The sequence below is a fragment of the Callionymus lyra genome, chromosome 1 (assembly GCF_982586985.1).
Source record: "Callionymus lyra chromosome 1, fCalLyr1.hap1.1, whole genome shotgun sequence".
NCBI classification, from domain to species: Eukaryota; Metazoa; Chordata; class Actinopteri; order Syngnathiformes; family Callionymidae; genus Callionymus; species Callionymus lyra.
This window is the reverse complement of record NC_141818.1, coordinates 45,219,439-45,242,989: the sequence shown is the minus strand read 5'-3', so window position 1 is coordinate 45,242,989 and position 23,551 is coordinate 45,219,439. Positions and strand designations below refer to the sequence as shown.

Genomic DNA, 23,551 nt, shown 5'->3' with positions numbered 1-23,551 from the left:
CATTGTTAGAAACAGTTTGTGATGAGGGGAAGGTTGTGTCAAAAATGATGGGCAGTGAAAAGTAAGGGGGCACCCAGATTTGAACTGGGGACCTCTTGATCTGCAGTCAAATGCTCTACCACTGAGCTATACCCCCTTTCAGTTGGTGACAAAGTGGTATTTGGATTTTTGATCATGGGATATCAATCTGTGTTTTGAAAAAGATCATTGTTAGAAACAGTTTGTGACGAGGGGAAGGTTGTGTCAAAAATGTTGGGCAGTGAAAGGTAAGGGGGCACCCAGATTTGAACTGGGGACCTCTTGATCTGCAGTCAAATGCTCTACCACTGAGCTATAACCCCTTTAATCTTTTGAAAAAGTAGTAGTTTGATGTTTGAACGTGATATATTTAGCTCTGGTTGGAAAATGATCATTGTTAGAAACAGTTTGTGACGAGGGGAAGGTTGTGTCAAAAATGTTGGGCAGTGAAAGGTAAGGGGGCACCCAGATTTGAACTGGGGACCTCTTGATCTGCAGTCAAATGCTCTACCACTGAGCTATACCCCCTTGAATTTGTTGAAAAATTAGTACTTTGATGTTTGAATGTGATATATCTAGCTCTGGTTGGAAAAAAATTGTAAGAAACACCGTTAAGCTTTTTATAAAGTAGTATTTGGATGCCTGTACATTGGATATCAAGCTGTGTTTGGAAAAAGATCATTGTTAGAAACAGTTTGTGACAAGGGGAAGGTTGTGTCAAAAATGTTGGGCTGTGAAAGGTAAGGGGGCACCCAGATTTGAACTGGGGACCTGTTGATCTGCAGTCAAATGCTCTACCACTGAGCTATAATCCCTTTAACTTGTTGAAAAAGTAGTTTTTGGATGCTTGTACATTGGATATCAAGCTGTGTTTGGAAAAAGATCATTGTTAGAAACAGTTTGTGACGAGGGGAAGGTTGTGTCAAAAATGTTGGGCAGTGAAAGGTAAGGGGGCACCCAGATTTGAACTGGGGACCTCTTGATCTGCAGTCAAATGCTCTACCACTGAGCTATACCCCCTTTAATCTTTTGAAAAAGTAGTAGTTTGATGTTTGAACGTGATATATTTAGCTCTGGTTGGAAAATGATCATTGTTAGAAACAGTTTGTGATGAGGGGAAGGTTGTGTCAAAAATGATGGGCAGTGAAAGGTAAGGGGGCACCCAGATTTGAACTGGGGACCTCTTGATCTGCAGTCAAATGCTCTACCACTGAGCTATACCCCCTTTCAGTTGGTGACAAAGTGGTATTTGGATTTTTGATCATGGGATATCAATCTGTGTTTGGAAAAAGATCATTGTTAGAAACAGTTTGTGACGAGGGGAAGGTTGTGTCAAAAATGTTGGGCAGTGAAAAGTAAGGGGGCACCCAGATTTGAACTGGGGACCTCTTGATCTGCAGTCAAATGCTCTACCACTGAGCTATACCCCCTTTAATTTGTTGAAAAAGTAGTAGTTTGATGTTTGAACGTGATATATCTAGCTCTCATTGTAAGAAACACTGTTGGTGATGAGGGAAGGTTGTGTCAAAAATGTTGGGCAGTGAAAGGTAAGGGGGCACCCAGATTTGAACTGGGGACCTCTTGATCTGCAGTCAAATGCTCTACCACTGAGCCATACCCCCTTGAATTTGTTGAAAAATTAGTACTTTGATGTTTGAATGTGATATATCTAGCTCTGGTTGGAAAAAAATTGTAAGAAACACCGTTAAGCTTTTTATAAAGTAGTATTTGGATGCCTGTACATTGGATATCAAGCTGTGTTTGGAAAAAGATCATTGTTAGAAACAGTTTGTGACAAGGGGAAGGTTGTGTCAAAAATGTTGGGCTGTGAAAGGTAAGGGGGCACCCAGATTTGAACTGGGGACCTGTTGATCTGCAGTCAAATGCTCTACCACTGAGCTATACCCCCTTTAATCTTTTGAAAAAGTAGTAGTTTGATGTTTGAACGTGATATATTTAGCTCTGGTTGGAAAATGATCATTGTTAGAAACAGTTTGTGATGAGGGGAAGGTTGTGTCAAAAATGATGGGCAGTGAAAGGTAAGGGGGCACCCAGATTTGAACTGGGGACCTGTTGATCTGCAGTCAAATGCTCTACCACTGAGCTATAATCCCTTTAACTTGTTGAAAAAGTAGTTTTTGGATGCTTGTACATTGGATATCAAGCTGTGTTTGGAAAAAGATCATTGTTAGAAACAGTTTGTGACGAGGGGAAGGTTGTGTCAAAAATGTTGGGCAGTGAAAGGTAAGGGGGCACCCAGATTTGAACTGGGGACCTCTTGATCTGCAGTCAAATGCTCTACCACTGAGCTACACCCCCTTTAATTTGTTGAAAAAGTAGTAGTTTGATGTTTGAACGTGATATATCTAGCTCTGGTGGGAAAAACATCATTGTAAGAAACACCGTTGGTGATGAGGGGAAGGTTGTGTCAAAAATGTTGGGCAGTGAAAGGTAAGGGGGCACCCAGATTTGAACTGGGGACCTCTTGATCTGCAGTCAAATGCTCTACCACTGAGCTATACCCCCTTTAATTTGTTGAAAAAGTAGTAGTTTGATGTTTGAACCTGATATATCTAGCTCTGGTTGGAAAGAGATCATAGTAAGAAACACCCTTGGTGATGAGGGAAGGTTGTGTCACAGATTATTTGTGCTGGAAAGTAAGGGGGCACCCAGATTTGAACTGGGGACCTCTTGATCTGCAGTCAAATGCTCTACCACTGAGCTATACCCCCTGGAATGTGTTGAAAAAGTAGTACTTTGATGTTTGAACGTGATATATCTAGCTCTCGGAAAAAGATCATCGTAAGAAACACTGTTGGTGATATATCTAGCTCTGGTTGGAAAAAGATCATTGTTAGAAACAGTTTGTGATGAGGGGAAGGTTGTGTCAAAAATGTTGGGCAGTGAAAGGTAAGGGGGCACCCAGATTTGAACTGGGGACCTCTTGATCTGCAGTCAAATGCTCTACCACTGAGCTATACCCCCTTTAATTTGTTGAAAAAGTAGTAGTTTGATGTTTGAATGTGATATATCTAGCTCTCATTGTAAGAAACACCGTTGGTGATGAGGGAAGGTTGTGTCACAGATTATTTGTGCTGGAGAGTAAGGGGGCACCCAGATTTGAACTGGGGACCTCTTGATCTGCAGTCAAATGCTCTACCACTGAGCTATACCCCCTTTAATTTGTTGAAAAAGTAGTAGTTGATGTTTGAACGTGATATATCTAGCTCTGGTTGGAAAAACATCATTGTAAGAAACACTGTTGGTGATGAGTGAAGGTGGTGTCAAAAACGCTGGGCAGTGAAAAGTAAGGGGGCACCCAGATTTGAACTGGGGACCTCTTGATCTGCAGTCAAATGCTCTACCACTGAGCTATACCCCCTTGAATTTGTTGAAAAAGTAGTAGTTTGATGTTTGAACGTAATATATCTAGCTCTGGTTGGAAAAAGATCATAGTAAGAAACACCGTTGGTGATGAGGGAAGGTTGTGTCAAAAACGCTGGGCAGTGAAAATTTGAACTGGGGACCTCTTGATCTGCAGTCAAATGCTCTACCACTGAGCTATACCCCCTTTAACTTGTTGAAAAAGTAGTAGTTTGATGTTTGAACGTGATATATCTAGCTCTGGTTGGAAAAACATCATTGTAAGAAACACCGCTGGTGATGAGGGAAGGTTGTGTCAAAAACGCTGGGCAGTGAAAAGTAAGGGGGCACCCAGATTTGAACTGGGGACCTCTTGATCTGCAGTCAAATGCTCTACCACTGAGCTATACCCCCTGGAATGTGTTGAAAAAGTAGTACTTTGATGTTTGAACGTGATATATCTAGCTCTCGGAAAAAGATCATCGTAAGAAACACTGTTGGTGATATATCTAGCTCTGGTTGGAAAAAGATCATTGTTAGAAACAGTTTGTGATGAGGGGAAGGTTGTGTCAAAAATGTTGGGCAGTGAAAGGTAAGGGGGCACCCAGATTTGAACTGGGGACCTCTTGATCTGCAGTCAAATGCTCTACCACTGAGCTATACCCCCTGGAATGTGTTGAAAAAGTAGTACTTTGATGTTTGAACGTGATATATCTAGCTCTCGGAAAAAGATCATCGTAAGAAACACTGTTGGTGATATATCTAGCTCTGGTTGGAAAAAGATCATTGTTAGAAACAGTTTGTGATGAGGGGAAGGTTGTGTCAAAAATGTTGGGCAGTGAAAGGTAAGGGGGCATCCAGATTTGAACTGGGGACCTCTTGATCTGCAGTCAAATGCTCTACCAGTGAGCTATACCCCCTTTAATTTGTTGAAAAAGTAGTAGTTTGATGTTTGAACGTAATATATCTAGCTCTGGTTGGAAAAACATCATTGTAAGAAACACCGCTGGTGATGAGGGAAGGTTGTGTCAAAAACGCTGGGCAGTGAAAAGTAAGGGGGCACCCAGATTTGAACTGGGGACCTCTTGATCTGCAGTCAAATGCTCTACCACTGAGCTATACCCCCTGGAATGTGTTGAAAAAGTAGTACTTTGATGTTTGAACGTGATATATCTAGCTCTCGGAAAAAGATCATCGTAAGAAACACTGTTGGTGATATATCTAGCTCTGGTTGGAAAAAGATCATTGTTAGAAACAGTTTGTGATGAGGGGAAGGTTGTGTCAAAAATGTTGGGCAGTGAAAGGTAAGGGGGCACCCAGATTTGAACTGGGGACCTCTTGATCTGCAGTCAAATGCTCTACCACTGAGCTATACCCCCTTTAATTTGTTGAAAAAGTAGTAGTTTGATGTTTGAACGTGATATATCTAGCTCTGGTTGGAAAAACATCATTGTAAGAAACACTGTTGGTGATGAGTGAAGGTGGTGTCAAAAACGCTGGGCAGTGAAAAGTAAGGGGGCACCCAGATTTGAACTGGGGACCTCTTGATCTGCAGTCAAATGCTCTACCACTGAGCTATACCCCCTTGAATTTGTTGAAAAAGTAGTAGTTTGATGTTTGAACGTAATATATCTAGCTCTGGTTGGAAAAAGATCATAGTAAGAAACACCGTTGGTGATGAGGGAAGGTTGTGTCAAAAACGCTGGGCAGTGAAAATTTGAACTGGGGACCTCTTGATCTGCAGTCAAATGCTCTACCACTGAGCTATACCCCCTTTAACTTGTTGAAAAAGTAGTAGTTTGATGTTTGAACGTGATATATCTAGCTCTGGTTGGAAAAACATCATTGTAAGAAACACCGCTGGTGATGAGGGAAGGTTGTGTCAAAAACGCTGGGCAGTGAAAAGTAAGGGGGCACCCAGATTTGAACTGGGGACCTCTTGATCTGCAGTCAAATGCTCTACCACTGAGCTATACCCCCTGGAATGTGTTGAAAAAGTAGTACTTTGATCTTTGAACGTGATATATCTAGCTCTCGGAAAATGATCGTAAGAAACACTGTTGGTGATATATCTAGCTCTGGTTGGAAAAAGATCATTGTTAGAAACAGTTTGTGATGAGGGGAAGGTTGTGTCAAAAATGTTGGGCAGTGAAAGGTAAGGGGGCATCCAGATTTGAACTGGGGACCTCTTGATCTGCAGTCAAATGCTCTACCACTGAGCTATACCCCCTTTAATTTGTTGAAAAAGTAGTAGTTTGATGTTTGAACGTAATATATCTAGCTCTGGTTGGAAAAACATCATTGTAAGAAACACCGCTGGTGATGAGGGAAGGTTGTGTCAAAAACGCTGGGCAGTGAAAAGTAAGGGGGCACCCAGATTTGAACTGGGGACCTCTTGATCTGCAGTCAAATGCTCTACCACTGAGCTATACCCCCTTGAATTTGTTGAAAAAGTAGTAGTTTGATGTTTGAACGTAATATATCTAGCTCTGGTTGGAAAAAGATCATAGTAAGAAACACCGTTGGTGATGAGGGAAGGTTGTGTCAAAAACGCTGGGCAGTGAAAATTTGAACTGGGGACCTCTTGATCTGCAGTCAAATGCTCTACCACTGAGCTATACCCCCTTTAACTTGTTGAAAAAGTAGTAGTTTGATGTTTGAACGTGATATATCTAGCTCTGGTTGGAAAAACATCATTGTAAGAAACACCGCTGGTGATGAGGGAAGGTTGTGTCAAAAACGCTGGGCAGTGAAAAGTAAGGGGGCACCCAGATTTGAACTGGGGACCTCTTGATCTGCAGTCAAATGCTCTACCACTGAGCTATACCCCCTGGAATGTGTTGAAAAAGTAGTACTTTGATCTTTGAACGTGATATATCTAGCTCTCGGAAAATGATCGTAAGAAACACTGTTGGTGATATATCTAGCTCTGGTTGGAAAAAGATCATTGTTAGAAACAGTTTGTGATGAGGGGAAGGTTGTGTCAAAAATGTTGGGCAGTGAAAGGTAAGGGGGCACCCAGATTTGAACTGGGGACCTCTTGATCTGCAGTCAAATGCTCTACCACTAAGCTATACCCCCTTTAATTTGTTGAAAAAGTAGTAGTTTGATGTTTGAACGTAATATATCTAGCTCTGGTTGGAAAAACATCATTGTAAGAAACACCGCTGGTGATGAGGGAAGGTTGTGTCAAAAACGCTGGGCAGTGAAAAGTAAGGGGGCACCCAGATTTGAACTGGGGACCTCTTGATCTGCAGTCAAATGCTCTACCACTGAGCTATACCCCCTTGAATTTGTTGAAAAAGTAGTAGTTTGATGTTTGAACGTGATATATCTAGCTCTGGTTGGAAAAAGATCATTGTTAGAAACAGTTTGTGATGAGGGGAAGGTTGTGTCAAAAATGTTGGGCAGTGAAAGGTAAGGGGGCACCCAGATTTGAACTGGGGACCTCTTGATCTGCAGTCAAATGCTCTACCACTGAGCTATACCCCCTTGAATTTGTTGAAAAAGTAGTAGTTTGATGTTTGAACGTGATATATCTAGCTCTGGTTGGAAAAAGATCATTGTTAGAAACAGTTTGTGATGAGGGGAAGGTTGTGTCAAAAATGTTGGGCAGTGAAAGGTAAGGGGGCACCCAGATTTGAACTGGGGACCTCTTGATCTGCAGTCAAATGCTCTACCACTGAGCTATACCCCCTTTAATTTGTTGAAAAAGTAGTAGTTTGATGTTTGAACGTGATATATCTAGCTCTCATTGTAAGAAACACCGTTGGTGATGAGGGAAGGTTGTGTCACAGATTATTTGTGCTGGAGAGTAAGGGGGCACCCAGATTTGAACTGGGGACCTCTTGATCTGCAGTCAAATGCTCTACCACTGAGCTATACCCCCTTGAATTTGTTGAAAAAGTAGTAGTTTGATGTTTGAACGTGATATATCTAGCTCTCGGAAAAAGATCATCGTAAGAAACACTGTTGGTGATATATCTAGCTCTGGTTGGAAAAAGATCATTGTTAGAAACAGTTTGTGATGAGGGGAAGGTTGTGTCAAAAATGTTGGGCAGTGAAAGGTAAGGGGGCACCCAGATTTGAACTGGGGACCTCTTGATCTGCAGTCAAATGCTCTACCACTGAGCTACACCCCCTTTAATTTGTTGAAAAAGTAGTAGTTTGATGTTTGAACGTGATATATCTAGCTCTGGTGGGAAAAACATCATTGTAAGAAACACCGTTGGTGATGAGGGGAAGGTTGTGTCAAAAATGTTGGGCAGTGAAAGGTAAGGGGGCACCCAGATTTGAACTGGGGACCTCTTGATCTGCAGTCAAATGCTCTACCACTGAGCTATACCCCCTTTAATTTGTTGAAAAAGTAGTAGTTTGATGTTTGAACCTGATATATCTAGCTCTGGTTGGAAAGAGATCATAGTAAGAAACACCCTTGGTGATGAGGGAAGGTTGTGTCACAGATTATTTGTGCTGGAAAGTAAGGGGGCACCCAGATTTGAACTGGGGACCTCTTGATCTGCAGTCAAATGCTCTACCACTGAGCTATACCCCCTGGAATGTGTTGAAAAAGTAGTACTTTGATGTTTGAACGTGATATATCTAGCTCTCGGAAAAAGATCATCGTAAGAAACACTGTTGGTGATATATCTAGCTCTGGTTGGAAAAAGATCATTGTTAGAAACAGTTTGTGATGAGGGGAAGGTTGTGTCAAAAATGTTGGGCAGTGAAAGGTAAGGGGGCACCCAGATTTGAACTGGGGACCTCTTGATCTGCAGTCAAATGCTCTACCACTGAGCTATACCCCCTTTAATTTGTTGAAAAAGTAGTAGTTTGATGTTTGAACGTGATATATCTAGCTCTCATTGTAAGAAACACCGTTGGTGATGAGGGAAGGTTGTGTCACAGATTATTTGTGCTGGAGAGTAAGGGGGCACCCAGATTTGAACTGGGGACCTCTTGATCTGCAGTCAAATGCTCTACCACTGAGCTATACCCCCTTTAATTTGTTGAAAAAGTAGTAGTTGATGTTTGAACGTGATATATCTAGCTCTGGTTGGAAAAACATCATTGTAAGAAACACTGTTGGTGATGAGTGAAGGTGGTGTCAAAAACGCTGGGCAGTGAAAAGTAAGGGGGCACCCAGATTTGAACTGGGGACCTCTTGATCTGCAGTCAAATGCTCTACCACTGAGCTATACCCCCTTGAATTTGTTGAAAAAGTAGTAGTTTGATGTTTGAACGTAATATATCTAGCTCTGGTTGGAAAAAGATCATAGTAAGAAACACCGTTGGTGATGAGGGAAGGTTGTGTCAAAAACGCTGGGCAGTGAAAATTTGAACTGGGGACCTCTTGATCTGCAGTCAAATGCTCTACCACTGAGCTATACCCCCTTTAACTTGTTGAAAAAGTAGTAGTTTGATGTTTGAACGTGATATATCTAGCTCTGGTTGGAAAAACATCATTGTAAGAAACACCGCTGGTGATGAGGGAAGGTTGTGTCAAAAACGCTGGGCAGTGAAAAGTAAGGGGGCACCCAGATTTGAACTGGGGACCTCTTGATCTGCAGTCAAATGCTCTACCACTGAGCTATACCCCCTGGAATGTGTTGAAAAAGTAGTACTTTGATCTTTGAACGTGATATATCTAGCTCTCGGAAAATGATCGTAAGAAACACTGTTGGTGATATATCTAGCTCTGGTTGGAAAAAGATCATTGTTAGAAACAGTTTGTGATGAGGGGAAGGTTGTGTCAAAAATGTTGGGCAGTGAAAGGTAAGGGGGCATCCAGATTTGAACTGGGGACCTCTTGATCTGCAGTCAAATGCTCTACCAGTGAGCTATACCCCCTTTAATTTGTTGAAAAAGTAGTAGTTTGATGTTTGAACGTAATATATCTAGCTCTGGTTGGAAAAACATCATTGTAAGAAACACCGCTGGTGATGAGGGAAGGTTGTGTCAAAAACGCTGGGCAGTGAAAAGTAAGGGGGCACCCAGATTTGAACTGGGGACCTCTTGATCTGCAGTCAAATGCTCTACCACTGAGCTATACCCCCTGGAATGTGTTGAAAAAGTAGTACTTTGATGTTTGAACGTGATATATCTAGCTCTCGGAAAAAGATCATCGTAAGAAACACTGTTGGTGATATATCTAGCTCTGGTTGGAAAAAGATCATTGTTAGAAACAGTTTGTGATGAGGGGAAGGTTGTGTCAAAAATGTTGGGCAGTGAAAGGTAAGGGGGCACCCAGATTTGAACTGGGGACCTCTTGATCTGCAGTCAAATGCTCTACCACTGAGCTATACCCCCTTTAATTTGTTGAAAAAGTAGTAGTTTGATGTTTGAACGTGATATATCTAGCTCTCATTGTAAGAAACACCGTTGGTGATGAGGGAAGGTTGTGTCACAGATTATTTGTGCTGGAGAGTAAGGGGGCACCCAGATTTGAACTGGGGACCTCTTGATCTGCAGTCAAATGCTCTACCACTGAGCTATACCCCCTTTAATTTGTTGAAAAAGTAGTAGTTTGATGTTTGAACGTGATATATCTAGCTCTGGTTGGAAAAACATCATAGTAAGAAACACTGTTGGTGATGAGGGTAAGGTTGTGTCAAAGATGATGAGCTGTGAAAGGTAAGGGGGCACCCAGATTTGAACTGGGGACCTCTTGATCTGCAGTCAAATGCTCTACCACTGAGCTATACCCCTTTTAATTTGTTGAAAAAGTAGTAGTTTGATGTTTGAACGTGATATATCTAGCTCTGGTTGGAAAAACATCATAGTAAGAAACACTGTTTGTGATGAGGGGAAGGTTGTGTCAAAAACGCTGGGCAGTGAAAATTTGAACTGGGGACCTCTTGATCTGCAGTCAAATGCTCTACCACTGAGCTATACCCCCTGGAATGTGTTGAAAAAGTAGTACTTTGATGTTTTAACGTGATATATCTAGCTCTCGGAAAAAGATCATCGTAAGAAACACTGTTGGTGATATATCTAGCTCTGGTTGGAAAAAGATCATTGTTAGAAACAGTTTGTGATGAGGGGAAGGTTGTGTCAAAAATGTTGGGCAGTGAAAGGTAAGGGGGCACCCAGATTTGAACTGGGGAACTCTTGATCTGCAGTCAAATGCTCTACCACTGAGCTATACCCCCTTTAATTTGTTGAAAAAGTAGTAGTTTGATGTTTGAACGTGATATATCTAGCTCTGGTGAGAAAAACATCATTGTAAGAAACACCGTTGGTGATGAGGGGAAGGTTGTGTCAAAAATGTTGGGCAGTGAAAGGTAAGGGGGCACCCAGATTTGAACTGGGGACCTCTTGATCTGCAGTCAAATGCTCTACCACTGAGCTATACCCCCTTTAATTTGTTGAAAAAGTAGTAGTTTGATGTTTGAACCTGATATATCTAGCTCTGGTTTTGAAAGAGATCATAGTAAGAAACACCCTTGGTGATGAGGGAAGGTTGTGTCACAGATTATTTGTGCTGGAAAGTAAGGGGGCACCCAGATTTGAACTGGGGACCTCTTGATCTGCAGTCAAATGCTCTACCACTGAGCTACACCCCCTTTAACTTGTTGAAAAAGTAGTACTTTGATATTTTAACGTGATATATCTAGCTCTCGTTGGAAAAAGATCATCGTAAGAAACACTGTTGGTGATGAGGGAAGGTTGTGTCAAAAACGCTGGGCAGTGAAAAGTAAGGGGGCACCCAGATTTGAACTGGGGACCTGTTGATCTGCAGTCAAATGCTCTACCACTGAGCTATACCCCCTGGAATGTGTTGAAAAAGTAGTAGTTTGATGTTTGACCGTGATATATCTAGCTCTCGGAAAAAGATCATCGTAAGAAACACTGTTGGTGATATATCTAGCTCTGGTTGGAAAAAGATCATTGTTAGAAACAGTTTGTGATGAGGGGAAGGTTGTGTCAAAAACGCTGGGCAGTGAAAAGTAAGGGGGCACCCAGATTTGAACTGGGGACCTCTTGATCTGCAGTCAAATGCTCTACCACTGAGCTATACCCCCTGGAATGTGTTGAAAAAGTAGTAGTTTGATGTTTGAACGTGATATATCTAGCTCTCATTGTAAGAAACACCGTTGGTGATGAGGGAAGGTTGTGTCACAGATTATTTGTGCTGGAGAGTAAGGGGGCACCCAGATTTGAACTGGGGACCTCTTGATCTGCAGTCAAATGCTCTACCACTGAGCTATACCCCCTTTAATTTGTTGGAAAAGTAGTAGTTTGATGTTTGAACGTGATATATCTAGCTCTCATTGTAAGAAACACTGTTGGTGATGAGGGAAGGTTGTGTCACAGATTATTTGTGCTGGAGAGTAAGGGGGCACCCAGATTTGAACTGGGGACCTGTTGATCTGCAGTCAAATGCTCTACCACTGAGCTATACCCCCTTGAATTTGTTGAAAAAGTAGTAGTTTGATGTTTGAACGTGATATATCTAGCTCTGGTTGGAAAAAGATCATTGTTAGAAACACTGTTGGTGATGAGGGGAAGGTTGTGTCAAAGATGATGAGCTGTGAAAGGTAAGGGGGCACCAAGATTTGAACTGGGGACCTCTTGATCTGCAGTCAAATGCTCTACCACTGAGCTATACCCCCTGGAATGTGTTGAAAAAGTAGTAGTTTGATGTTTGAACGTGATATATCTAGCTCTCATTGTAAGAAACACCGTTGGTGATGAGGAAAGGTTGTGTCACAGATTATTTGTGCTGGAGAGTAAGGGGGCACCCAGATTTGAACTGGGGACCTCTTGATCTGCAGTCAAATGCTCTACCACTGAGCTATACCCCCTTGAATTTGTTGAAAAAGTAGTAGTTTGATGTTTGAACGTGATATATCTAGCTCTGGTTGGAAAAAGATCATTGTTAGAAACACTGTTGGTGATGAGGGGAAGGTTGTGTCAAAGATGATGAGCTGTGAAAGGTAAGGGGGCACCAAGATTTGAACTGGGGACCTCTTGATCTGCAGTCAAATGCTCTACCACTGAGCTATACCCCCTTTAATTTGTTGAAAAAGTAGTAGTTTGATGTTTGAACGTGATATATCTAGCTCTCATTGTAAGAAACACCGTTGGTGATGAGGGAAGGTTGTGTCACAGATTATTTGTGCTGGAAAGTAAGGGGGCACCCAGATTTGAACTGGGGACCTCTTGATCTGCAGTCAAATGCTCTACCACTGAGCTATACCCCCTTTAACTTGTTGAAAAAGTAGTACTTTGATATTTGAACGTGATATATCTAGCTCTCGGAAAACGATCATCGTAAGAAACACTGTTGGTGATGAGGGAAGGTTGTGTCAAAAACGCTGGAAAGTGAAAAGTAAGGGGGCACCCAGATTTGAACTGGGGACCTCTTGATCTGCAGTCAAATGCTCTACCACTGAGCTATACCCCCTGGAATGTGTTGAAAAAGTAGTAGTTTGATGTTTGAACGTGATATATCTAGCTCTGGTTGGAAAAACATCATTGTAAGAAACACCGTTGGTGATGAGGGAAGGTTGTGTCAAAAACGCTGGGCAGTGAAAAGTAAGGGGGCACCCAGATTTGAACTGGGGACCTCTTGATCTGCAGTCAAATGCTCTACCACTGAGCTATACCCCCTTTCAGTTGGTGACAAAGTGGTATTTTGATTTTTGATCATGGGATATCAATCTGTGTTTTGGAAAAGATCATTGTTAGAAACAGTTTGTGACGAGGGGAAGGTTGTGTCAAAAATGTTGGGCAGTGAAAGGTAAGGGGGCACCCAGATTTGAACTGGGGACCTCTTGATCTGCAGTCAAATGCTCTACCACTGAGCTATACCCCCTTGAATTTGTTGGAAAAGTTGTAGTTTGATGTTTGAACGTGATATATTTAGCTCTGGTTGGAAAATGATCATTGTTAGAAACAGTTTGTGATGAGGGGAAGGTTGTGTCAAAAATGAAGGGCAGTGAAAGGTAAGGGGGCACCAAGATTTGAACTGGGGACCTCTTGATCTGCAGTCAAATGCTCTACCACTGAGCTATACCCCCTTGAATTTGTTGAAAAAGTAGTAGTTTGATGTTTGAACGTGATATATCTAGCTCTGGTTGGAAAAAGATCATTGTTAGAAACAGTTTGTGATGAGGGGAAGGTTGTGTCAAAAATGAAGGGCAGTGAAAGGTAAGGGGGCACCCAGATTTGAACTGGGGACCTATTGATCTGCAGTCAAATGCTCTACCACTGAGCTATACCCCCTTTCATTTGTTGAGAAAGTAGTTACTTGATGTTTGTACATGAGATATCTAGCTCTGGTTGGAAAAAGATCATTGTAAGAAACACCCTTGTGAGGAAGATTGAGTCAGAAAGTATAGGTGGCGAAAAGGTAAGGGGGGACCCTGATGTGAACCTCTTGATCTGCAGTGATGTGCTATACCCCTGAGATATACCCACTTTTAGTTGTTGATAAAGTTGTATTTGGATGTTTGTACATGAGATATCTTGCTGTTCTATATAAAAAAAAAACCTCAGTGATGAGTTTGGGTCACAGATCATGTGTTACTGAACTATACCCGCTTTTGGATGTTGCACATTGAAACATGAGACATTTTGCGTTTATTCCACATATGGAAAATCTGACTGCACAAATGAACACACAATAATTAAAGGTGACAAGTTGGATTATTTTGTGATTGTGAGTTAAGTGTGTGTTTTTATATCTCCTTCATTTTCTCCTCCATTAACCTCCATAAATCCATAAAAAGATTCGTAATCAAGTCTTTAAACGCCTCTTTCATCAGCGCGTCTGATCGCTGGCATCTAAACACATCACAGGAGGTTTTTACAAGACTCTTAGAATCCACGCCTGACTTTAATAGACACCGCAAATCTTTCGCTTCAATCCGGCAACAAAGTGAGTCTTTAAATTAGGTCATGTCTGGGAAGAAGCCACACCCTGTCACAGCGACATCAGTCGACTGAAGACCTCATACGTGTCATGACCAAAGTGTTGCTGAGTCAATGCAAAGACTCCTCAGAAGGTAAAGACTTATCTGACTAAGGGTCATCATCTTTGCTCGACTAAGAGATCCACCCAGAGAAAGTCAGCCAAGCTTATCAATAGAGCCTTTGATGGGCGACAGATGAAGGACAACAGTGTTAGTGTGTAAGTGTTAAATGGTGAGATCAGGGTTAGGCCTGGTTGAGCGCTTACACTTCTGAAGGCTGCTCACACCTGTAGACATGGGGCAACAGAAAAGTGTGGACAATGTAACAATTGTGTGTGTGTGTGTGTGTGTGTGTGTGTGTGTGTGTGTGTGTGTGTGTGTGTGTGTGTAAAACAATGGGTTCATATTGAATATTTTATTTTGAAAACATTTATGTGTGTCCCTTTATTTCTATTTATGTGTGTGTGATATAGATACTGAGTGTAGGTGCATGTATTTGTGTGTTTGTGTTCTAAATAATGTGTGTATGTGCGTTTTTGTGCGTGTGTGATTTTAATAATGTGTGTCTGCGAGTGTATTTGTGTGTGTGTTATTTAAATAACATGTGCATTTGTGTATTTGTTTAATTATGTGTGTATGTTAGTCTATTTGTGTGTGTGTGTAATTTAAATAACATTTGTGTGTGTGATTTAAATAATGTGTGTCTGCGAGTGTATTTGTGTGTGTGTTATTTAAATAACATGTATTTGTGTGTGTGATTTAAAAATTGTGTGTCTGTGAGTGTATTTGTGTGTGTGTTATTTAAATAACATGTATTTGTGTGTGTTATTTAAATAACACGTGTATTTGTTTGTGTGATTTAAAAATTGTGTTTATGTAAGTGTATTTGTATGTGTGTTAATTAAATAACATGTGTATTTGTGTGTGTGATTTAAAAATTGTGTGTATGCGAGTGTATTTGTGTGTGTGTTATTTAAATAACATGTATTTGTGTGTGTTATTTAAATAACATGTGTATTTGTGTGTGTGATTTAAAAATTGTGTGTCTGCGAGTGTATTTGTGTGTGTGTTATTTAAATAACATGTATTTGTGTGTGTTATTTAAATAACACGTGTATTTGTTTGTGTGATTTAAAAATTGTGTTTATGTAAGTGTATTTGTATGTGTGTTAATTAAATAACATGTGTATTTGTGTGTGTGATTTAAAAAATGGTGTGTATGCGAGTGTATTTGTGTGTGTGTTATTTAAATAACATGTATTTGTGTGTGTTGTTTAAATAACATGTGCATTTGTGTATTTGTTTAATTATGTGTGTATGTTAGTCTATTTGTGTGTGTGTGTAATTTAAATAACATTTGTGTGTGTGATTTAAAAATTGTGTGTCTGCGAGTGTATTTGTGTGTGTGTTATTTAAATAACATGTATTTGTGTGTGTTATTTAAATAACACGTGTATTTGTTTGTGTGATTTAAAAATTGTGTTTATGTAAGTGTATTTGTATGTGTGTTAATTAAATAACATGTGTATTTGTGTGTGTGATTTAAAAAATGGTGTGTATGCGAGTGTATTTGTGTGTGTGTTATTTAAATAACATGTATTTGTGTGTGTTATTTAAATAACATGTGCATTTGTGTATTTGTTTAATTATGTGTGTATGTTAGTCTATTTGTGTGTGTGTGTAATTTAAATAACATTTGTGTGTGTGATTTAAAAATTGTGTTTCTGCGAGTGTATTTGTGTGTGTGTTATTTAAATAACATGTATTTGTGTGTGTTATTTAAATAACACCTGTATTTGTGTGTGTGATTTAAAAATTGTGTGTATGCGAGTGTATTTGTGTGTGTGTTATTTAAATAACACGTGTATTTGTGTGTGTGATTTAAAAATTGTGTGTATGCGAGTGTATTTGTGTGTGTGTTATTTAAATAACATGTATTTGTGTGTGTTATTTAAATAACACGTGTATTTGTGTGTCTGATTTAAAAATTGTGTGTCTGCGAGTGTATTTGTGTGTGTGTTATTTAAATAACATGTATTTGTGTGTGTTATTTAAATAACACGTGTATTTGTTTGTTTGATTTAAAAATTGTGTTTATGTAAGTGTATTTGTATGTGTGTTATTTAAATAACATGTATTTGTGTGTGTTATTTAAATAACACGTGTATTTGTGTGTGTGATTTAAAAATTGTGTGTCTGCGAGTGTATTTGTGTGTGTGTTAATTAAATAACATGTATTTGTGTGTGTTATTTAAATAACACGTGTATTTGTGTGTGTGATTTAAAAATTGTGTGTACGCGAGTGTATTTGTGTGTGTGTTATTTAAATAACATGTGTTTGTGTGTGTGATATAAATAAAGTGTGTATGCTAGTTTGTGTGTAATAGAGACCACCACTACCACCTTCTGTTTGAATGGGCTCATTGCTAAAAGCCGTAATAAGTATGAAAGTATGTTTGTATTAAAACAATAAGGGCATATTAATAATAATAATAATAATAATAATAGTGAGAAACTCTGCTCACAAACTTCCGTCTGTCATGGTTCATATCAGTCATGGTTCATATCAGTCCCATCAACGTTTCTCTTCTCGCTGTTCTACCCTGGTGTGAACGAGCAGCTGCCTCTGTTTTGATTTTCACTTGTTGGTCGGTGTGTGTAGTTAACTCGCCTTTTGTGTCGCCGCAGTCACCTGAACCTGCGACCGGGCATCCTGTGTGTGTCGGGGTCGACGGTTTGGAAATTGCTGGGGTTGTCACAGGAACGCCGGGGAATGGATTGAGTCAAGGTCAGGGGTTGAGAAAGTGATATTCTGCCCTGGAGAAGAAAAATGAAGATAATAATCCAGATGAAGATTGCATAATCCTGGCTGTGTGTGTGTTTGTGCGCGTGTGTGTGTGTGTGTTAGCTTGTGTTACAGACAGCAACAATTAGTCACTCGGTCATCCCCCCGGGCCGACACATTCACACACGTCTGAGGCGTGCAGCGACAGATACACACAAACGGTGTTGATCAAAGAGTTTTCTACACAACAATGCCTTGATTTACTCACTCATTGTGATACGAAAACAATAAGTTCTTTTTTTTTTCTTCACTTTTCAACCCTTGACGATATTTAAAATTCTGCAGATTTCTAACGATATGAATGAATTAAAAAAAAAAGAGCTGCTTGGCAGGAGTCTGTATCTGATGATGCAGTACTGACCTCCACCGAGAAGATGATCTTTTGTCCGTGTTCCCCTGGACGACGTCACTCCTTCCATAACTAATCCAGCATTTTCTTCCAGTGTCTCACAGCTGAGAATTCCCCTCGTCATTGTTTTTTTTCTCTTCCTTTGAACGACAATAGGCTTTTTTTTAAGCAGCCATCTGTGTGTAGTTGTGTGTCGTGTGAAACCTTTTAAGATCAGAGATCACAGCGATGAAGTCAGCGTTTCAAAATGGGTTTGAAGAGACTCTTAGTTGGTGAAGCAAACTCATCAGAGCTAATATTTCAAGAGAATTATTGTTATCATTATTAATTATTATTGTTATTATTATTAATGCACGAATGCTCCTCCCATGATGCAACACTAATAGACTCAGGGACTCATCCATTCCTCGTGTTATTAGATAGTTTAATTCTGAGTTTGGGCAGGAGTGGAGTGAAAACATGATTCTATTCTATTTTAATCTTTGTATAATTAGTTTTTTTTTTTTTTTGATCTATGCTCTTTATCTTTAGATTTAGATTGTGTCATCTTGCACTTTCGTTTTATTGAACTTTGTTCTTGTTTCATGAATCTAACGTCTGTGTTGTTGTGTGCTGGAAAATCTATCTATCTATCTATCTATCTATCTATCTATCTATCTATCTATCTATCTATCTATCTATCTATCTATCTATCTATCTATCTATCTATCTATCTATCTATCTATCTATCTATCTATCTATCTATCTATCTATCTATCTATCTATCTATCTATCTATCTGTCTGTCTGTCTGTCTGTCTGTCTGTCTGTCTGTCTGTCTGTCTGTCTGTCTGTCTGTCTGTCTGTCTGTCTGTCTATCATCCATCCATCCATCCATCCATCCATCCATCATCCGTCCATCCATCCATCCATCCATCCATTCATCCATCCCTCCATCATCCATCATCCGTCCATCCATCCATCCGTCCATCCATCCATCATCCGTCCATCCATTCATTCATCCCTCCAATCTTCCATCCATCCATCCATCCATCATCCATCCATCCATCCATCCATCCATCCATCCATCCATCCATCCATCCATCCATCCATCCATCCATCCATCCATCCATCCATCCATCCATCCATCATCCATCATCCATCATCCATCCATCCATCATCCAATCTTCCATCCATCCATCCATCCATCCATCCATCCATCCATCCATCCATCCATCCATCATCCATCCATCCATCAATATTTAACACGTTATGTCCATATTTGTATTCATGAATTAGATATAATTTCGAGAAAAAATAAATAAATGTTACTTATTAATGATTATTTTGAGGAAAATTCTAACTTTTATTAATTAAAATATGTTTTTCCATCATATGAAGACATACGTTTGATTGTTACTCACTTTCTTCCTAAACCTCTGGATGTAGGTCACATGATGCGTTCATTCCTCCTCCTGATGCAAGAACCTGTGAAATCATTGACTCGTCTCCACGAAGACCTTTCAGCTGCTTGTGTTTTCTCCGGCAGCCGCTGGGGGTGAAAAGGAGGCACTCGTGTAAACAAATCTTTCATTCATGGCTGCAGTTGAATGGACTCGTGCGAGAGCCAACACACATGAGAGCGATCTGAAGCGCAGCAATCAGGAAGTGGTCGTGGCAGCCAAGAGGAGTTTGAGCCGCGCATGAAGTGAGAGAGAAAGTTCCTGCTGGATGTGAGGTTTTAATAACATTGAAAGACACACACAAGACACACACGTGTTATATGTTACAAACTATTCAAGTTGAAATGCACCCACAAAATCACAAACACACACACATGTACATATAGATAGGCACCCAAACACAGACACACACACACAACAGACATGTGTACAAACCCACACATGCACGCAGACAAACACGCACACTCACAAAATCCCACATATGCACACACCAAAATACAGACGTACACCCAATGAATTTCGACAGGCATACATAAACATACTGTATGTGCCAAACACACAATCATACACACACACATGTGCACATAGAAATGTACACACACACCAAAATACAGACACACACACCAAAATAGACAGGAACACACAGACATATGTACGAAAACATTCACAAACATACACACACGCGTGCACACAGACATGTACACACACCAAAATACAGACACACACACCAAAATAGACAGGAACACACAGACATGTACGAAAACATTCAGAAACATACACACACGCGTGCATACAGACATGTACACAAAACCAAAATACAGACACACACACCAAAATAGACAGGAACACACAGACATATGTACGAAAACATTCAGAAACATACACACACGCGTGCACACAGACATGTACACACACCAAAATACAGACACACACACCAAAATAGACAGGAACACACAAACATATGTATAAAACATTCACAAACATACACACACGCGTGCACACAGAAATGTACACACACACCAAATTACAGACACACACACCAAAATAGACAGGAACACACAAACATATGTACGAAAACATTCAGAAACATACACACACGCGTGCACACAGAAATGTACACACACCAAAATATAGACACACACACCAAAATGCAGACAAACACTAAAATAGAAGGGCACACACAAACATATGTACGAAAACATTCACAAACATACACACACGCGTGCACACAGAAATGTACACACACTAAAATACAGACACACACACCAAAATGCAGACAAACACACTAAAATAGAAGGGCACACACAAACATATGTATGAAAACATTCTCAAACATACATACGCACACAAATTTACACATACACACACAAAAATACATACACACACAAAAATACAGACACACCGTGAAACACACAAGCACATACAAAGGTATGTACAAACCTAAAGTGCTTGCAGACAAACAGACACACACAAAATCACACACATCAAAATACACATACACACACACACACACTGAAAGCACACACAAACGTAGATACAGGCATATGCACACAAATTCACACATACACGCACACCAACAGACACACACATAGAAATAGACAGGCACACAAACAATTGTATAAACACAATCACAAACACACACACATATTCAATCAAACAAACACACTCACACAGACCTCGTACAGACAAAAACACACATATACGTACACGCACATCCAGATACACAAACAAATTCAAAAATACACACTAACACATACGCACGGCCAGATACACACACACATGTAAAAACACACTGACACATCCAGATACACACTCACAGATCACACACACACGACGTACACAAAACCACATCTTTCATATTGAGCCATGCAGGTGTTTGATAATCTCTGTAATCCAATAAAAGGAGTGAACTGGAACTTCACAGGAGACGTTCAGATCAATAACACAGCTGTGGTCGCGCACGTGCGTGTGCGTCCTTTAGAAGGACACACTTCATGCTCACAGTCATCACTCACAAGAGGAAGTTCATTCATGTCAACAGGAAGTGATGAGGACTGTGGATGTGAGCAACAGCAAGGCGACAGAAAACACAAACGCTCACACACAAAACAAATCTTATATTTGTTTCAAAATTGGTGAAGATATTCGTCTGATGGTGAGCTAAAAGTAGCTTGTTAGATATAGTGCTACATTGAGAGCTCTCCTATTTTTATTTTTTATTATTATTTACTTATTTTACTTAAGGTGCACCTAATTTGCTGATTTAAGTGTGTCTTAAATTGTTCCAGGACCTCTATTATACTCATCAGTATCTTTCTTTTTGCACAAAACTCTCATTTAATAAAGATATTTACATTAGAAAATACACTTAAAATGCGCTGTTTTGGCTGAGAAGAACTCTCGTCCAAGTAACCACGCCCACTCTTCTCTGATTGGTCACAAAAACACGAGTTGCATTCAATGACTCACGTAAATTTGAAACTCACCCCTGAAACTCCCGTTTTGTTCATTAAAAATGAATAATAAAAATAAGGTTTGCTGCTTAATGTACACATTACAAAAACACCTAAAGGCAGAAGTAACTCTCACCATGTTTACATAAATATTTATTTTGTTTATTAACATGTAGGTTCTTAACTGATTTAGGGCTTCTAGGGGAGGACACCTGCACCAGAGTGATGTCACAATGTTTAATTTAAACCGTAATCTCGTTTGGCGAGATTTCAGACGAGAACTTTATTAAGTAATAACTTCAAAACGGAGCAACGTCATGATGAATGAACTCCTGCATTTTGAAGAGGACGACTTCAACATTTACAACATGTGTGACTAAGTCAGGAAAGTTTTCACATTAAAAAACACTTTAAATAAATCCTGGTTGTTGTGTTCCTTTTCCTTCGCCATTGTGTGAAATGCACAATCGTTTTAAGTTTATGCCACAGAGGTAACACAAGGGTTAAACATTTTGGTTTGATTAATGTCGACAAATAAGCTAGTTTTGTGCTCTGTTCAGTGGCGTAAGAGACGATGGCAGGACGAAGACACAGGAAGCGACACTCAAGCGTTACTCTCAAGAAGTCAAGGTGACTGAGGACAAGAGCAGGAAGTTTCGTGAATCAAACACCAGCACGGAAACGGAGGTGAAACTTAACGCCTTTATTAGCTCATTGTCAGGTTAGACTCTAACCGTTAGAGTGAGATGGTGTGGGAGGCGGAAGTAAGTAAACCAGAGACGGATAGAGAAATGACAACTCCTGCTTGTGAGAGTTTGTATTCTATCCAACGAAATCATTCAAATAACTACGACTACTACTACGAGAAATACTACTTTAGCTAGTACAAGCATAGCTTCTTAATCTATTTTGAACAACTATGATTACTTCACATACAAGAAGTATGTATACTTGAGTGGTAATGAAGAATTAAAGGAGCATATGACTCTTCATATGTTTTGGTAACAAAATATGTCCAAACATCAGCTGCTGGAGTCCACAGTATCCTCTTGTCCTCAGTTATTGCCACAATCTCACAGGATTCTTTCTTTAGCTGCAGAGAAGGTCATCTAGTGGCCAGAAGAAAGTACAACACAAATATGAACATCAACATTTGCATGTTAACTGTAAATAAAAATTTTTTTTACAATCAACAAAAAAAATCAACAAAATGCGAAGTTCTTCATTTGATAACATTTTTTTTCTCCAAACGATACAATGCTGTCAAATTTTGATTGAATCATGAAAAATAAAAAACATTGTGATATATCACCATGTCTATTGTACTTGCAAGCTAACCTTATTTCTTCGTAAGCAGCTTTGATTACTTGTACATCTACGAATACTATAAATACTACAGAATAACCAAACCAAAAATTCAAGCTAGGGGGCCAAATCCGGGCTAAATAATTTGATGTGGAACCCAAAAGCTTTAAATATATGGATATGTGTGCTTCCAGGAGAAGAAACGAATTGTTTGTTTTGGTGAAAAGTAACATTTGTGTAATTAATATTCAGCAACATTTTTGTAGAAGCTAAATTAGCCTAAAATAGAAAGTGAGGTTTGAATGACTTGGTTTTCGTTTTGGTTGAAGTTCAACACCATTGCTGTAGATGCTTCATCTGAGAGTTTCAGTTCTTGTTCTAGTGCTTATTCTTGAGCTACTTTGAGTACTTGTACCACTACTGCATCAACTATAATGACTGCTAATACCATGCACACTAATGGTACTACTGCTGCATGTGTTATAATTGATTACTGTTTTAAGCTGTTTCATATACTTTTACTTCCAACTAACCATAACTCTATTATAATTGATTTTAGTCCGACATCTCTAAATATTGCAATATTTACGACAACAAAATACTCGGCGAGCCAACTATGTCTTTACACACAACTGAAACTATGGGGAAAAAAATCCTCCTTATTTTCACTTTGACAATATTAAAGTCCATATTTGTACACAAACTCGATCCAGTTTGAATAAGAGTCTCTTTGAATAATTAAAGCTTGTGTATTTCTCCTAATGACGCATTTCCTCTCCTCCACATCTCCTTCTAGACCTTTCCAGCAACTCTGTTCAAACCCGACTGAGCAAATATACATCAAAAAACCACCAGAAC

At 39.7% G+C, this 23,551-nt stretch overlaps 59 non-coding genes across 59 annotated transcripts; all 59 read right to left on the bottom strand.

The window, feature by feature from the left end:
• Positions 1-64: 64 nt before the first annotated feature.
• Positions 65-136, bottom strand: trnac-gca (transfer RNA cysteine (anticodon GCA)). The gene has a single exon. It is a non-coding gene; the product is annotated as a tRNA-Cys (tRNA).
• A 133-nt stretch (positions 137-269) lies between these two features.
• trnac-gca (transfer RNA cysteine (anticodon GCA)) lies at positions 270-341 on the bottom strand. Its single transcript has one exon. It is a non-coding gene; the product is annotated as a tRNA-Cys (tRNA).
• A 133-nt stretch (positions 342-474) lies between these two features.
• trnac-gca (transfer RNA cysteine (anticodon GCA)) lies at positions 475-546 on the bottom strand. Its single transcript has one exon. It is a non-coding gene; the product is annotated as a tRNA-Cys (tRNA).
• Positions 547-761: 215 nt separating this feature from the next.
• trnac-gca (transfer RNA cysteine (anticodon GCA)) lies at positions 762-833 on the bottom strand. The gene has a single exon. It is a non-coding gene; the product is annotated as a tRNA-Cys (tRNA).
• Positions 834-966: 133 nt separating this feature from the next.
• Positions 967-1,038, bottom strand: trnac-gca (transfer RNA cysteine (anticodon GCA)). Its single transcript has one exon. It is a non-coding gene; the product is annotated as a tRNA-Cys (tRNA).
• A 133-nt stretch (positions 1,039-1,171) lies between these two features.
• trnac-gca (transfer RNA cysteine (anticodon GCA)) lies at positions 1,172-1,243 on the bottom strand. The gene has a single exon. It is a non-coding gene; the product is annotated as a tRNA-Cys (tRNA).
• Positions 1,244-1,376: 133 nt separating this feature from the next.
• trnac-gca (transfer RNA cysteine (anticodon GCA)) lies at positions 1,377-1,448 on the bottom strand. Its single transcript has one exon. It is a non-coding gene; the product is annotated as a tRNA-Cys (tRNA).
• A 120-nt stretch (positions 1,449-1,568) lies between these two features.
• Positions 1,569-1,640, bottom strand: trnac-gca (transfer RNA cysteine (anticodon GCA)). Its single transcript has one exon. It is a non-coding gene; the product is annotated as a tRNA-Cys (tRNA).
• A 215-nt stretch (positions 1,641-1,855) lies between these two features.
• Positions 1,856-1,927, bottom strand: trnac-gca (transfer RNA cysteine (anticodon GCA)). The gene has a single exon. It is a non-coding gene; the product is annotated as a tRNA-Cys (tRNA).
• Positions 1,928-2,060: 133 nt separating this feature from the next.
• trnac-gca (transfer RNA cysteine (anticodon GCA)) lies at positions 2,061-2,132 on the bottom strand. The gene has a single exon. It is a non-coding gene; the product is annotated as a tRNA-Cys (tRNA).
• Positions 2,133-2,265: 133 nt separating this feature from the next.
• Positions 2,266-2,337, bottom strand: trnac-gca (transfer RNA cysteine (anticodon GCA)). Its single transcript has one exon. It is a non-coding gene; the product is annotated as a tRNA-Cys (tRNA).
• A 135-nt stretch (positions 2,338-2,472) lies between these two features.
• On the bottom strand, positions 2,473-2,544 carry trnac-gca (transfer RNA cysteine (anticodon GCA)). The gene has a single exon. It is a non-coding gene; the product is annotated as a tRNA-Cys (tRNA).
• A 134-nt stretch (positions 2,545-2,678) lies between these two features.
• trnac-gca (transfer RNA cysteine (anticodon GCA)) lies at positions 2,679-2,750 on the bottom strand. Its single transcript has one exon. It is a non-coding gene; the product is annotated as a tRNA-Cys (tRNA).
• A 181-nt stretch (positions 2,751-2,931) lies between these two features.
• Positions 2,932-3,003, bottom strand: trnac-gca (transfer RNA cysteine (anticodon GCA)). The gene has a single exon. It is a non-coding gene; the product is annotated as a tRNA-Cys (tRNA).
• Positions 3,004-3,123: 120 nt separating this feature from the next.
• trnac-gca (transfer RNA cysteine (anticodon GCA)) lies at positions 3,124-3,195 on the bottom strand. Its single transcript has one exon. It is a non-coding gene; the product is annotated as a tRNA-Cys (tRNA).
• A 133-nt stretch (positions 3,196-3,328) lies between these two features.
• Positions 3,329-3,400, bottom strand: trnac-gca (transfer RNA cysteine (anticodon GCA)). Its single transcript has one exon. It is a non-coding gene; the product is annotated as a tRNA-Cys (tRNA).
• Positions 3,401-3,723: 323 nt separating this feature from the next.
• Positions 3,724-3,795, bottom strand: trnac-gca (transfer RNA cysteine (anticodon GCA)). Its single transcript has one exon. It is a non-coding gene; the product is annotated as a tRNA-Cys (tRNA).
• Positions 3,796-3,976: 181 nt separating this feature from the next.
• Positions 3,977-4,048, bottom strand: trnac-gca (transfer RNA cysteine (anticodon GCA)). The gene has a single exon. It is a non-coding gene; the product is annotated as a tRNA-Cys (tRNA).
• Positions 4,049-4,229: 181 nt separating this feature from the next.
• Positions 4,230-4,301, bottom strand: trnac-gca (transfer RNA cysteine (anticodon GCA)). Its single transcript has one exon. It is a non-coding gene; the product is annotated as a tRNA-Cys (tRNA).
• Positions 4,302-4,435: 134 nt separating this feature from the next.
• Positions 4,436-4,507, bottom strand: trnac-gca (transfer RNA cysteine (anticodon GCA)). Its single transcript has one exon. It is a non-coding gene; the product is annotated as a tRNA-Cys (tRNA).
• A 181-nt stretch (positions 4,508-4,688) lies between these two features.
• trnac-gca (transfer RNA cysteine (anticodon GCA)) lies at positions 4,689-4,760 on the bottom strand. The gene has a single exon. It is a non-coding gene; the product is annotated as a tRNA-Cys (tRNA).
• A 134-nt stretch (positions 4,761-4,894) lies between these two features.
• trnac-gca (transfer RNA cysteine (anticodon GCA)) lies at positions 4,895-4,966 on the bottom strand. Its single transcript has one exon. It is a non-coding gene; the product is annotated as a tRNA-Cys (tRNA).
• A 323-nt stretch (positions 4,967-5,289) lies between these two features.
• Positions 5,290-5,361, bottom strand: trnac-gca (transfer RNA cysteine (anticodon GCA)). Its single transcript has one exon. It is a non-coding gene; the product is annotated as a tRNA-Cys (tRNA).
• Positions 5,362-5,539: 178 nt separating this feature from the next.
• trnac-gca (transfer RNA cysteine (anticodon GCA)) lies at positions 5,540-5,611 on the bottom strand. The gene has a single exon. It is a non-coding gene; the product is annotated as a tRNA-Cys (tRNA).
• A 134-nt stretch (positions 5,612-5,745) lies between these two features.
• Positions 5,746-5,817, bottom strand: trnac-gca (transfer RNA cysteine (anticodon GCA)). The gene has a single exon. It is a non-coding gene; the product is annotated as a tRNA-Cys (tRNA).
• A 323-nt stretch (positions 5,818-6,140) lies between these two features.
• Positions 6,141-6,212, bottom strand: trnac-gca (transfer RNA cysteine (anticodon GCA)). Its single transcript has one exon. It is a non-coding gene; the product is annotated as a tRNA-Cys (tRNA).
• Positions 6,213-6,390: 178 nt separating this feature from the next.
• On the bottom strand, positions 6,391-6,462 carry trnac-gca (transfer RNA cysteine (anticodon GCA)). The gene has a single exon. It is a non-coding gene; the product is annotated as a tRNA-Cys (tRNA).
• Positions 6,463-6,596: 134 nt separating this feature from the next.
• trnac-gca (transfer RNA cysteine (anticodon GCA)) lies at positions 6,597-6,668 on the bottom strand. The gene has a single exon. It is a non-coding gene; the product is annotated as a tRNA-Cys (tRNA).
• A 133-nt stretch (positions 6,669-6,801) lies between these two features.
• trnac-gca (transfer RNA cysteine (anticodon GCA)) lies at positions 6,802-6,873 on the bottom strand. The gene has a single exon. It is a non-coding gene; the product is annotated as a tRNA-Cys (tRNA).
• Positions 6,874-7,006: 133 nt separating this feature from the next.
• trnac-gca (transfer RNA cysteine (anticodon GCA)) lies at positions 7,007-7,078 on the bottom strand. Its single transcript has one exon. It is a non-coding gene; the product is annotated as a tRNA-Cys (tRNA).
• Positions 7,079-7,198: 120 nt separating this feature from the next.
• Positions 7,199-7,270, bottom strand: trnac-gca (transfer RNA cysteine (anticodon GCA)). The gene has a single exon. It is a non-coding gene; the product is annotated as a tRNA-Cys (tRNA).
• Positions 7,271-7,451: 181 nt separating this feature from the next.
• Positions 7,452-7,523, bottom strand: trnac-gca (transfer RNA cysteine (anticodon GCA)). Its single transcript has one exon. It is a non-coding gene; the product is annotated as a tRNA-Cys (tRNA).
• Positions 7,524-7,658: 135 nt separating this feature from the next.
• trnac-gca (transfer RNA cysteine (anticodon GCA)) lies at positions 7,659-7,730 on the bottom strand. The gene has a single exon. It is a non-coding gene; the product is annotated as a tRNA-Cys (tRNA).
• A 134-nt stretch (positions 7,731-7,864) lies between these two features.
• Positions 7,865-7,936, bottom strand: trnac-gca (transfer RNA cysteine (anticodon GCA)). Its single transcript has one exon. It is a non-coding gene; the product is annotated as a tRNA-Cys (tRNA).
• A 181-nt stretch (positions 7,937-8,117) lies between these two features.
• Positions 8,118-8,189, bottom strand: trnac-gca (transfer RNA cysteine (anticodon GCA)). The gene has a single exon. It is a non-coding gene; the product is annotated as a tRNA-Cys (tRNA).
• A 120-nt stretch (positions 8,190-8,309) lies between these two features.
• trnac-gca (transfer RNA cysteine (anticodon GCA)) lies at positions 8,310-8,381 on the bottom strand. The gene has a single exon. It is a non-coding gene; the product is annotated as a tRNA-Cys (tRNA).
• A 133-nt stretch (positions 8,382-8,514) lies between these two features.
• trnac-gca (transfer RNA cysteine (anticodon GCA)) lies at positions 8,515-8,586 on the bottom strand. Its single transcript has one exon. It is a non-coding gene; the product is annotated as a tRNA-Cys (tRNA).
• A 323-nt stretch (positions 8,587-8,909) lies between these two features.
• trnac-gca (transfer RNA cysteine (anticodon GCA)) lies at positions 8,910-8,981 on the bottom strand. Its single transcript has one exon. It is a non-coding gene; the product is annotated as a tRNA-Cys (tRNA).
• Positions 8,982-9,159: 178 nt separating this feature from the next.
• On the bottom strand, positions 9,160-9,231 carry trnac-gca (transfer RNA cysteine (anticodon GCA)). Its single transcript has one exon. It is a non-coding gene; the product is annotated as a tRNA-Cys (tRNA).
• Positions 9,232-9,365: 134 nt separating this feature from the next.
• trnac-gca (transfer RNA cysteine (anticodon GCA)) lies at positions 9,366-9,437 on the bottom strand. Its single transcript has one exon. It is a non-coding gene; the product is annotated as a tRNA-Cys (tRNA).
• Positions 9,438-9,618: 181 nt separating this feature from the next.
• trnac-gca (transfer RNA cysteine (anticodon GCA)) lies at positions 9,619-9,690 on the bottom strand. Its single transcript has one exon. It is a non-coding gene; the product is annotated as a tRNA-Cys (tRNA).
• A 120-nt stretch (positions 9,691-9,810) lies between these two features.
• Positions 9,811-9,882, bottom strand: trnac-gca (transfer RNA cysteine (anticodon GCA)). Its single transcript has one exon. It is a non-coding gene; the product is annotated as a tRNA-Cys (tRNA).
• Positions 9,883-10,017: 135 nt separating this feature from the next.
• trnac-gca (transfer RNA cysteine (anticodon GCA)) lies at positions 10,018-10,089 on the bottom strand. Its single transcript has one exon. It is a non-coding gene; the product is annotated as a tRNA-Cys (tRNA).
• A 371-nt stretch (positions 10,090-10,460) lies between these two features.
• Positions 10,461-10,532, bottom strand: trnac-gca (transfer RNA cysteine (anticodon GCA)). Its single transcript has one exon. It is a non-coding gene; the product is annotated as a tRNA-Cys (tRNA).
• Positions 10,533-10,667: 135 nt separating this feature from the next.
• On the bottom strand, positions 10,668-10,739 carry trnac-gca (transfer RNA cysteine (anticodon GCA)). Its single transcript has one exon. It is a non-coding gene; the product is annotated as a tRNA-Cys (tRNA).
• A 135-nt stretch (positions 10,740-10,874) lies between these two features.
• On the bottom strand, positions 10,875-10,946 carry trnac-gca (transfer RNA cysteine (anticodon GCA)). Its single transcript has one exon. It is a non-coding gene; the product is annotated as a tRNA-Cys (tRNA).
• Positions 10,947-11,080: 134 nt separating this feature from the next.
• Positions 11,081-11,152, bottom strand: trnac-gca (transfer RNA cysteine (anticodon GCA)). Its single transcript has one exon. It is a non-coding gene; the product is annotated as a tRNA-Cys (tRNA).
• Positions 11,153-11,333: 181 nt separating this feature from the next.
• trnac-gca (transfer RNA cysteine (anticodon GCA)) lies at positions 11,334-11,405 on the bottom strand. The gene has a single exon. It is a non-coding gene; the product is annotated as a tRNA-Cys (tRNA).
• Positions 11,406-11,525: 120 nt separating this feature from the next.
• trnac-gca (transfer RNA cysteine (anticodon GCA)) lies at positions 11,526-11,597 on the bottom strand. The gene has a single exon. It is a non-coding gene; the product is annotated as a tRNA-Cys (tRNA).
• A 120-nt stretch (positions 11,598-11,717) lies between these two features.
• On the bottom strand, positions 11,718-11,789 carry trnac-gca (transfer RNA cysteine (anticodon GCA)). The gene has a single exon. It is a non-coding gene; the product is annotated as a tRNA-Cys (tRNA).
• Positions 11,790-11,924: 135 nt separating this feature from the next.
• On the bottom strand, positions 11,925-11,996 carry trnac-gca (transfer RNA cysteine (anticodon GCA)). Its single transcript has one exon. It is a non-coding gene; the product is annotated as a tRNA-Cys (tRNA).
• A 120-nt stretch (positions 11,997-12,116) lies between these two features.
• Positions 12,117-12,188, bottom strand: trnac-gca (transfer RNA cysteine (anticodon GCA)). The gene has a single exon. It is a non-coding gene; the product is annotated as a tRNA-Cys (tRNA).
• Positions 12,189-12,323: 135 nt separating this feature from the next.
• Positions 12,324-12,395, bottom strand: trnac-gca (transfer RNA cysteine (anticodon GCA)). The gene has a single exon. It is a non-coding gene; the product is annotated as a tRNA-Cys (tRNA).
• Positions 12,396-12,515: 120 nt separating this feature from the next.
• trnac-gca (transfer RNA cysteine (anticodon GCA)) lies at positions 12,516-12,587 on the bottom strand. Its single transcript has one exon. It is a non-coding gene; the product is annotated as a tRNA-Cys (tRNA).
• Positions 12,588-12,718: 131 nt separating this feature from the next.
• Positions 12,719-12,790, bottom strand: trnac-gca (transfer RNA cysteine (anticodon GCA)). The gene has a single exon. It is a non-coding gene; the product is annotated as a tRNA-Cys (tRNA).
• Positions 12,791-12,924: 134 nt separating this feature from the next.
• Positions 12,925-12,996, bottom strand: trnac-gca (transfer RNA cysteine (anticodon GCA)). The gene has a single exon. It is a non-coding gene; the product is annotated as a tRNA-Cys (tRNA).
• Positions 12,997-13,129: 133 nt separating this feature from the next.
• Positions 13,130-13,201, bottom strand: trnac-gca (transfer RNA cysteine (anticodon GCA)). The gene has a single exon. It is a non-coding gene; the product is annotated as a tRNA-Cys (tRNA).
• A 133-nt stretch (positions 13,202-13,334) lies between these two features.
• On the bottom strand, positions 13,335-13,406 carry trnac-gca (transfer RNA cysteine (anticodon GCA)). Its single transcript has one exon. It is a non-coding gene; the product is annotated as a tRNA-Cys (tRNA).
• A 133-nt stretch (positions 13,407-13,539) lies between these two features.
• Positions 13,540-13,611, bottom strand: trnac-gca (transfer RNA cysteine (anticodon GCA)). Its single transcript has one exon. It is a non-coding gene; the product is annotated as a tRNA-Cys (tRNA).
• Positions 13,612-23,551: the final 9,940 nt, after the last annotated feature.